The sequence below is a fragment of the Triticum urartu genome, chromosome 1A (genome assembly GCF_056163025.1).
Source record: "Triticum urartu cultivar PI428250 chromosome 1A, HENAU_Tu73, whole genome shotgun sequence".
NCBI classification, from domain to species: Eukaryota; Viridiplantae; Streptophyta; class Magnoliopsida; order Poales; family Poaceae; genus Triticum; species Triticum urartu.
In genome coordinates, this window is record NC_141873.1 from 47532941 (window position 1) to 47542837 (window position 9897).

General features: G+C 47.8%; 1 pseudogene; it reads left to right on the top strand.

The window, feature by feature from the left end:
- The first annotated feature begins 1481 nt into the window (after positions 1–1481).
- On the top strand, positions 1482–3750 carry LOC147989871 (uncharacterized; annotated as a pseudogene).
- Positions 3751–9897: the final 6147 nt, after the last annotated feature.

Genomic DNA, 9897 nt, shown 5'->3' on the forward strand with positions numbered 1-9897 from the left:
TGACCGGGCGGGCCGCCCGGGCGTTTGAGGCCGGTTTGGGGCACCCGGCTATAGATTCTCTAAGTCCCAACAATCGGATTCTGAGCCAAGGACTAGCAGCCGACAATAGGAGACGAAGGGAGCAGTTGGCTATATGCTAGCAGTCGATGGCTACGTAGGTTACCTCTCGACCACAATGTCTTAAAGATGCAGTCACCTAAGGGTGGAATAATCTAGTTACAATGTCTTAAAGATGGCAGTCACCCAATGGTGGAATAATCTAATTAAATACATCAGCTAATAGTAATAAATGTCAAAAAACAGTCGGCCACACCCGAGGCCATAAACAACATTAATACCAGCCCATTATGTACCCCTCCTAGCACACTCTATATAAGCCAGGAGGGGAGCATCTGGCTGAGGGTGAAAGATCCATGCCTTTTACATTACGCCAAAAGCTAAGAGCACAATATCACCTCCACCATAGTTGGCCCAAATCTGTATAATTCCTTGCGCGTGCTTCTACCTACACCGTTTGATAGATACTATTGCATCTACATTCTTACACTGTAGTATTGTCGGGATCACGTGAACCGTCATCTAGGGCCGCCGTCCCGTCATTCATGTCCTGAGCCACCGCCAACCCTCTGCCTCATAACGCCCCAACTATGGAGGGAACATTGGAAGGCAACTCCTTCCACTTCTGACCAAACATCAGCCACCGGACCTAAGTCAACGCCTCCATCGCTGGCGTGCATCCGATGCAACCGCCAAACCACCGACATCATCGCGCCATAGCGACCCATGGCCCTACCAACGGCCACACAGGCCGCCGCCACCACCCCACACTACTAGTCGACGCCCAGTCACCGGATCTAACCGGAGATGGCCAAGCATAGAACCACCATCGGCCACACACTACTGGGGAAAAGCCTATACACAGAACTTTAGCAGTAGCGCATGTTAAAAAAAGGCGCTACTGCTAGACAGCAGTAGCGCGTGCGAAATAACCGCGTTGCAGATACACATATAGCAGTAGCGTGTCCCTTTGTAAAAGCGCTACTACAAAAATTCCCACCACTAAGCCGATCAGCTACACATAGTAGTAGTGCTCTTTTAGAAACACCGTTGCCGCTAATTTTGTTGTAGCAGCGCGTTTATGTGTAAGGCGCTACTGCTAACGAAAATAAAAGAAAATGAAAAACAAGTAGAAAAGTAAATGAAAATGAAAGAAATAGAAAAAGGTAAAAAATAAAATGTAAAGAAAAATAAATGAAAAAAGGGAAAAAGAAGAAAGAAATAGTAGTAGCGCATTTGAGGAAACGCGTTGTAGCTAACTTAGCTACAGCGCGTTTTCAGGAACACGCTATCGTTATGTTTCACTTAAACAGCGGTTTCCCTCCCCCCCCCCCCCCGGCCACCACTTCTCCCCCAAATCCCTCTCCCTTGCCGTTGTCTCCCCAATTAGCCATCGCCCCACTTCGTCGTTGTCTCCTGTCGGCATGGACGCCCGCAACCTCACCGTCTCCCTCCGAGGCCGCCGTCATCCTCGGCGCCGCCGCCCGAGGCCGCCCTCAGCCTCACTGCCGCCGCCCTCGACCTCACCATCGCCGCCCTCGACCTCACCATCGCCCGAGCCCGCCCAGGCCCGCCGCTGCCCATGCCCGAGCCCGCCCTCTCCGCCCCTGCCTCCGTCACCGAGCACCTCCCCGCCACCGTCTCTCCCCTCTCTGTAAGTCCCCCACCCCCCCCCCCCCCACTCCTCTCTCTCTCTGCATTTTAGAGCAAAAATTAGTAGAGCAAAAGTTAGTTTATAGCAAAAAATTTAGTTTAGAGCAAAGGATGTTAAGTAGTAGATGTTAGAGTAAAAATTAGTTTAGAGCAAAAAATTTGGTTTACATCAAAAGTTAGTTAGGGCAGTAGGGTTTAATTAGGGTAGATGCTGCTTGTAGTATATAGTGATACTAGTGGATGTTAATTAGGTTAGGGCAGTAGTGGTACTAGTAGATGTTAATTAGATGTTTTTTAGTTAGGGCAGTAGAGCTTTGCTAGGTTAATTAAGTTAGTAGTGCTGCTAGTGGTAGTGGTACAATATGTTAATTAGGTGAAGTTAAATGAATAACCTAAATGAATGAAATTAGTAGTTAACTGAATGTTTTTCCTTTCATCAGTATAGAGCACTAAAGTTAACTGAATATGCTCTATTAGTAGTTAAATGAATTTTCTTCTACACTTTGTTTTTGAATTAGCTTGTGAAATTTGGACATGTGGTTGCTCGTGTATACATGTGTTGCGGTGTCGAAGATGGATATTTGAACACTGTTTCCAGGGAATGAAGCTGAGTGGCCTATGTTTTGCCGGAATGTTGATTCATTTCCATTCCAGCAAATTTCAGGTTCCCGATTTGTCCATTTTTTAGCAAAGGTCATGCCAAAAAATTTCGTGAATTTCGGCATGACTTGTGCTACAAACTAGGACATATCAATTGCCTGGGATTTGCCGCACCGGGAAGGAGTCAACGTTCCTGCAAAACATAGGCCTTTTTTATGTCATTATTCATTTTATTAGGTCTAGAATTAATTGACTAGATTTAATCGTAGGAAACATAGCTACCAACGATTAAGGATAGGGTTCTGGTTATTGCGACGATGTCTACCTGGCGGCAGATGAATTTTTGACCCTTGCCGACGATCAACCGATGTTGTTGCTGGGCCCACCGGTCGCATCGGGGACTGAAACCGACACGCAGACCGGTGCCGAGACTGAGACCGGCACTAAGACCGAGACCAGCGTTGAGACTCAGACCGGCATTGAGACCGACGCTGAGACTGAGACCGACGCTGAGACTGAGACCGGCGCTGCCTCGGGGAGCGGAGCCGGTGTAGAACCGAAAGCAAAGAGGCAACGGCATCCTAACAAACTAAGGACTACTAGACTGGTGGTCACGGAGGTGGACGACGACAATTTTGAGCCAAACGCACCCGAGGAAGTGCGCGCGTGCTACAACAATCAAATAGGCTGCATCATACGGACAACCGCCACCATCAACGATGAGAAACTACAGAAGATAGATAATATGAGGCCCTCCCTCCTAAAGAAGGTGCACCAGATATTCTTGTTCCCGGGCCGGAATGAAAAGGATTATAAAGATCCAGATAAGGACCCAGCAATGAAGAAGATAAACAAACACGCCATGAGCAAGTTTAGCGACGCGTTGGCCGCCTGGAAAACAAGAGTGAAAGCAAGGATCATCGACAAAAAGGAACCCTACTCCGAGATTGTAAAGGATAATCCGACAATCACAGCAGAGCACTTTGAAATATTCAAGGCAGCTTGCGAGGCCGAAGCTACCAAAAAAAGTCAAAGTACATGAAGGGGCTTTAACAGAAGAACATTGGGTGCCACCACCTCGAAAGTCGTGGTTACGGCGGGAAGAGGTCCATATGGGCCAAGGAGGACGCGGAAGCCGCGAGTCTGGGCATCCCAGACCCCTTGGCGGAGTTCACCATCTCGCAGGAGCGTGACGTCCTCAGGGCCCGACACCGTTGGGACCCAGTGAAGAAGGTTTTCGAGACGAATGCGGTCACGGTGGAGTTCATGAGACTGCTGGTAATTTTAGTTTCTGATCAATTCGACTGCACGTTAGTCATATTTGTAAACAATCCTTGTGCCTTTTGCAGAGAGAGAAGCACAGGATTGCGGCCGAAAGCGACTCGCCGTCTGAGGCGTTGGCGAGGCCCAAGTGGGACACTCCATTCAACCGGGAGTTGAACGTATTGAAAGGACTCCCGATGGAGACTCAGCCGTCGTATGGACGTGTGCATGGTGTCGGAGACGGCGCCACGTGGAAGAAGTACTACCGTGAGACCACAGAGGAGAGAACGGAAAGACGGGGGTTAACTGAAGAAAACATCGACAAGAAGGTCGAGATTGCGGTTGAGAAGAAATCATCTCAAACAGTCGCAATAGCGGTAGCTGCCGCAAAATAGGTGGTTGTAGATATGTTTACTTCCTTGGTTCTGGCCGTTTTCAATTGGACCAGGCAAAATCCAGAAAAAAATGCAGCGGACTTTCCCCTTGCTGACTTCTTGGGGAGCAGCTCGACTAGCGTTGCACCAGCACCTGCAGCTGCAGTTGCTCCCGCACTTGCTCCGGCACCGGACGTGCTCGGCGGTGCTTTGTCTTTGGCTGAGCTCGACGCCCTCACGGTATCTGTCACACTGGCCCCCTTCAATAAATGTATAATCTCCCGTTTTTGTTGCCTTTCGGATGTTTCACGTCGCAGACTTTTCTTTGCAGGCCGATGAAACCCCGTGCACCATATTGTACACCATCGGCGACCAGAAGGTGGATGTGGGGAAGGCTATGATATTGAAGCCGAAGGAACCATTATTCCATAGCCGGCTGATCCCCCCGAACGTCTTCAAGGTTTCTGTGGCCAGTGTCAAACCGGGCCACGAGAATTTGCCTCCTCTGGTACTAGTGGGGGATGATGATGAGACCCCGCGACGGCTTGGAGATTGTTGCAATGGGTGGGTCCTGTTGTGGCCAAAGAGCCTGCTTAGTCTGGAGGCGACCGGGAGCACACCCACGAGCACGCAGTTAGGTATGAACATCAACACCTCACCTACCCAATTAGTGTCGGCTATCGTGTTGGGTGATAGCGGAGGGGGTGAGGAAAAGGCTCCATTAGTCGCTGGTGACGTCGCCATAGATGAGGATGAGGATGACGATGACACTCAACAGTATGTCTATACTGGCGCCTACTTAGGGTTTGAGCATCATGAGCCGGTGCCTGAATTGCCGTCTCCGGAGGCTGAACGTGTTATGGACGACCTTCCGGTAGTAAAGAAGTCTAGCAAGAGATCGAGGAAAGGCAAAAAAGTTGATTCTATGATCCAGCCGCCTCAGCAGCCTTGGGTTCAAGACCGTATAGATGTCCCCGGTGCAGATAAATGGCATATCCCCGGTCAACCAATCCTACCTGTAGCAGCGCTAGGGGCCAGATTCGGTGATCTAAGGAGACTTCATGACGACGTGCTATGAATAGCGAAAGGCCTCATCGCCTCGAAAGATCCAAGATACCCACTCTATGTGGTTAACGTTCCGCGGCAATTATCGTACGTCGACACATTCCCCGCGGAGAAGTTCTTCCTTCGATTCGATTACATATTCGACATGTTTCACATGAAGAAGCTGGATTTTACGTGTGTCCGCCTTTATGCCTTGCACATGAACTACATCATCGAGGTTGAGCAGATACCTCATATCTGTGTCGCTAACCCGTACTTCATGCATGAGGGCTTCTTGGGAGTCTGCGCAAAGCACCATGAATACGCGAGGGAATACATCGTCAATTTCATGCTCGCCAATAAGGACACAGAGGCGATTCTCGTGCCTTATCATCCCCTGTAAGTCATCCGCGCAGATATCCTTCCTTCGATTTCAATCATTCATTTGCACGGTGGAGGCTAATTAATTTGAGGTGTACTTATTTTGTGCAGCGGCGTGCACGCCGTCCCCATCATCCTCTACCCCCGATACTCCCACGCTCTTTACTTGGACTCGTCGAAGAACATTAACAAAAAGGATTACACCCACATCAAGGATGTTCTCGACAGTGCTATGTTTTACTACGACGCACGGGGTGGAGAGGTCAAGAACAAGAAGAGAAGGGACAGCAGGCCCGCCTTCAGCCATAAGACCGACTTCTGCTACATCCAGCAACCGAGTGATTCTCTTAATGATGGATTCTATGTCCTACACCACATGCTGGAGTACAGATGGGATCACCAGAACCTTTGCCTGTCACCTACATCTGGCGATGCCCATATTCTGCAATGGGCAAAGAACGTAGGAGATATCGAGGATCATCGACTTCAAGCTGAGTTCTATCACATCCAGCGCGAACTTGCCCAAATCATCATGAAGGAGGTCGTCGAAAAAACAGGGATGTTCTACGAAGAAGGACAAATGTCACGGGAAGACGTCCGAACACGGGTAGCCGCTCAGCGTCTCGACCTGAAGCCTTTCACTAGGCTCGGGGACTATCTCCCTGACTTGGATGGATGGCACGTCATGTTGGAGTGATTGTCGATATATGACAATGTGTCCATTTAGTCCATACTTTCTGTATGACCAAACTTTGAGTTATGCACGACGAAACTTTATTTGTGATGTAATTAAACCGTCTTCCTCGACTAGCGACAATCACTAGTTAGGGCATTTTGGGTACGATCAACTTTGTTATTTATGCTTATGATATGTTGCTTCTATTCTTGCCAAGTCCGTCTCTTTCTTTTGCTCAACTATATATGTTGCATATCATCGACTCATGTGACGATGCAGGTGCATAGATCATCGATGGCGAAGAAGTGCTACGCCAGGAGTATATATACGACGAGTGGCCGGAATGTTAGGCCTAGGTGTACCGGTTTCCGAGCGACAGGTAGTAGTTAGTTTAGGTTCACGCTAATGCGAGAGAGGGATACAAACTCATGTACTGCATAGTTCCGCTCTCACTCAAAGTGATAGCTCTTCTCGTGTATATCATTGTTTAGATGGATAATGATGTAGTTGCAAGTAATCGAGACTTGTATCGGTATTTTCGAGATGATGACGAGAGACCACTTTGTGTTGGATGATGATTATGATGATGCCATGATTTGATGAGACTATTTGTATGTATATGCTATGATTACATTTGTATGTGTATGATATGGTAAAGATTATCATATAAAGCCTATTCAAATAAAAAACAAATATGCAGAAAAAACTAATAAAACTAGTAGTGGCGCTGCCTTACCAGTAGTGCTTCCTGCTAAAAAGCACTGCAGATATTAGCAGCAGCTCTCTGCACTAAAGCGCGCTACTGCTAGCCATGTATAGCAGTAGCTGAAGGAAATATGCCCTAGAGGCAATAATAAAGTTATTATTTATTTCCTTATATCATGACAAATGTTTATTATTCATGCTAGAATTGTATTAACTGGAAACATAATACATGTGTGAGTACATAGACAAATAGAGTGTCACTAGTATGCCTCTACTAGACTAGCTCGTTAATCAAAGATGGTTATGTTTCCTAACCATGAACAAAGAGTTGTTGTTTGATTAACGGGATCACATCATTAGGTGAATGATCTGATTGACATGACCCATTCCATTAGCTTAGCACCCGATCGTTTAGTATGTTGCTATTGCTTTCTTCATGACTTATGCATGTTCCTATTACTATGAGATTATGCAACTCCCGTCTGCCGGAGGAACACTTTGTGTGCTACCAAACGTCACAACGTAACTGGGTGATTATAAAGGTGCTCTACAGGTGTCTCCAAAGGTAGATGTTGGGTTGGCGTATTTCGAGATTAGGATTTGTCACTCCGATTGTCGGAGAGGTATCTCTGGGCCCTCTCGGAGAGGTATCTCTGGACAATCGGAGTGACAAATCCTAATCTCGAAATACGCCAACCCAACATCTACCTTTGGAGACACCTGTAGAGCACCTTTATAATCACCCAGTTACGTTGTGACGTTTGGTAGCACACAAAGTATTCTTCCGGCAGACGGGAGTTGCATAATCCCATAGTCATAGGAACATGTATAAGTCATGAAGAAAGCAATAACAACATACTAAACGATCGGGTGCTAAGCTAATGGAATGGGTCATGTCAATCAGATCATTCACCTAATGATGTGATCCCGTTAATCAAACAACAACTCTTTGTTCATGGTTAGGAAACATAACCATCTTTGATTAACGAGCTAGTCTAGTAGAGGCATACTAGTGACACTCTGTTTGTCTATGTATTCACACATGTATTATGTTTCCGGTTAATACAATTCTAGCATGAATAATAAACATTTATCATGATATAAGGAAATAAATAATAACTTTATTATTGCCTCTAGGGCATATTTCCTTCACATACGCCATTGGACACAAGGTGAACTCGCTCCTCTCCGAACCATCACTTTCTACATGTGAGATATGGCTACTACCTCCAACGTGTGTTCTATGCATGATCAGGTACTTGGAGGAAAGCCACGAAGTCACCACATCCAACGGAACAGCTAGCGAGGACGCCAAGTACAAGGACCAAGAGAAGAAGTTGTGCGAAGCTACAGCCAACGGCCGGCTGGCCCAGCCCGGATGTCCGGCCCCTGAGGACCCGAGCCGAATCTACGGACGACCGGAGCCACCGGACGTCCGACGACTCCCAGCGCCCGGACGACCGCCAGACACCGGACGTCCGACACTCTCTAGCACCCGGACGACCGACGCCGACCGGACGTCCGACACCACATATTCAGAGCCAAAACGCCGGACGTCCGACATGCACCGGACGACCGGACCCTCGTGAGCCACCGGACGTCCGGTACCTGTCGGACGTCCGACGCCTGTGCGCCCGCCCGTGTGTTGGGCCGAAGCCACTTACCCTTTCATTCGCCTAGACTATATATACTCCTCCACCTCCTCCTAGTTAGGGTTAGCATTGGTTTAGCTCATACTTAGAGATAGAGCTACGCTCATCTATATCAGATCTCCTCCGTGCGAGAGACTGCGTCCTCTTCGGAGAAGATCCCATTGGATTCAAGCCCCCTTTCTAAGGGAAGATCCCCCCGTGGATTCAAGACCTCCTCACGGAGAAGAACCAGTTACCTCTTGTATCATCCGTTGTTGACTTTGGATCTTGTATCTCACCTTTGTGTTCATCGATCTAGCGCATGTGTGATCTATTCTTGTCGGTTGAGTGAATTCTCTCGTGTTTCCTCTTGTGTTTCCCTCGTTTTTCCCTCGTGTTCATCGCGGGATCCGCTCCTTTCGTGAAAGATCGGCCTATAGGGTTCCTACCCTACATCATCTTGGCATCAGAGCTTAGGTTTATCACGAATTTGGAGCCTCCCCGATGTGTTTTCTAGCCTAATTTTGTTGTGTTCTTTCCCCAATTTCGAAAATCCCCACCAAAAATAGCCCCAAATTTTTTTGTGATTTGTTGGTTTGATGAAGTTTTGTTGATTTTGATCCATGGATTTTCTTGGTTTCAAGTGGATCTAGCATCTCCCCAATTTTCCCCACTTTCCATCCACGAAATCTCATCAATTTTGACCCCAAAATCCCCAAATTCCACCAAAAATCGCGTCCCGGATTTGAAATCTCGCATCGACACCGACCACCGGACGACCGTCACTTTACCGGACGTCCGGAGCCCCTGGAATGACCGGACGTCCGTCATCTACCGGACGACCGGAACCCCTAACCCGGATGGAAATTAGCGGATTTCCGAGCTCACCGGACGTCCGGCCACCGGACATCCGTCCATTAGCGGACTTCCGCTACCTGTAAAAACTGACTTCGGCTGATTTTTGTTTCGGCCATAACTAATTCATCCGAACTCCGATTTTGACGTTCTTTAGCTCGTTTTGAAGATCTTGACATCCTCCTTCCCACAAAAATACCACCAAAATATTTTGACTCCATCAAATTTTGAAAATTTTGGCATCTTTGCCTAGGGCTTCCACCACATCATCCGCTACACCACCACCGACTTCGGCAACCTAACCAATTTTGTTCCCCATCACATTAGTGGTTGCTTGAGGAGTGATTTGAGTCTCCTAAGGTGTCTAGACTACTTAGGGACGGTTGCTTCTTCATCAACCACCACCACCACTTCCGCATAGGCTTGACCACTATACACTTCCGCCACCCCAACTTAACCCAATTTTGCTTGTGTTGTGAGTTGTGTCTCCTAAGGTGTTTCGGCTACTTAGGGACCGTGCTTCCAACTCTGACACCGTGTATAGTACACCATCATAACCTCCACTTCCGCATTGCGTACTCCACAACCCATCATTGCATTTCCACAATCCCTTTGAGCTTCCGCAACCACCACCGCATCCCGCTACCACCATTTTGAC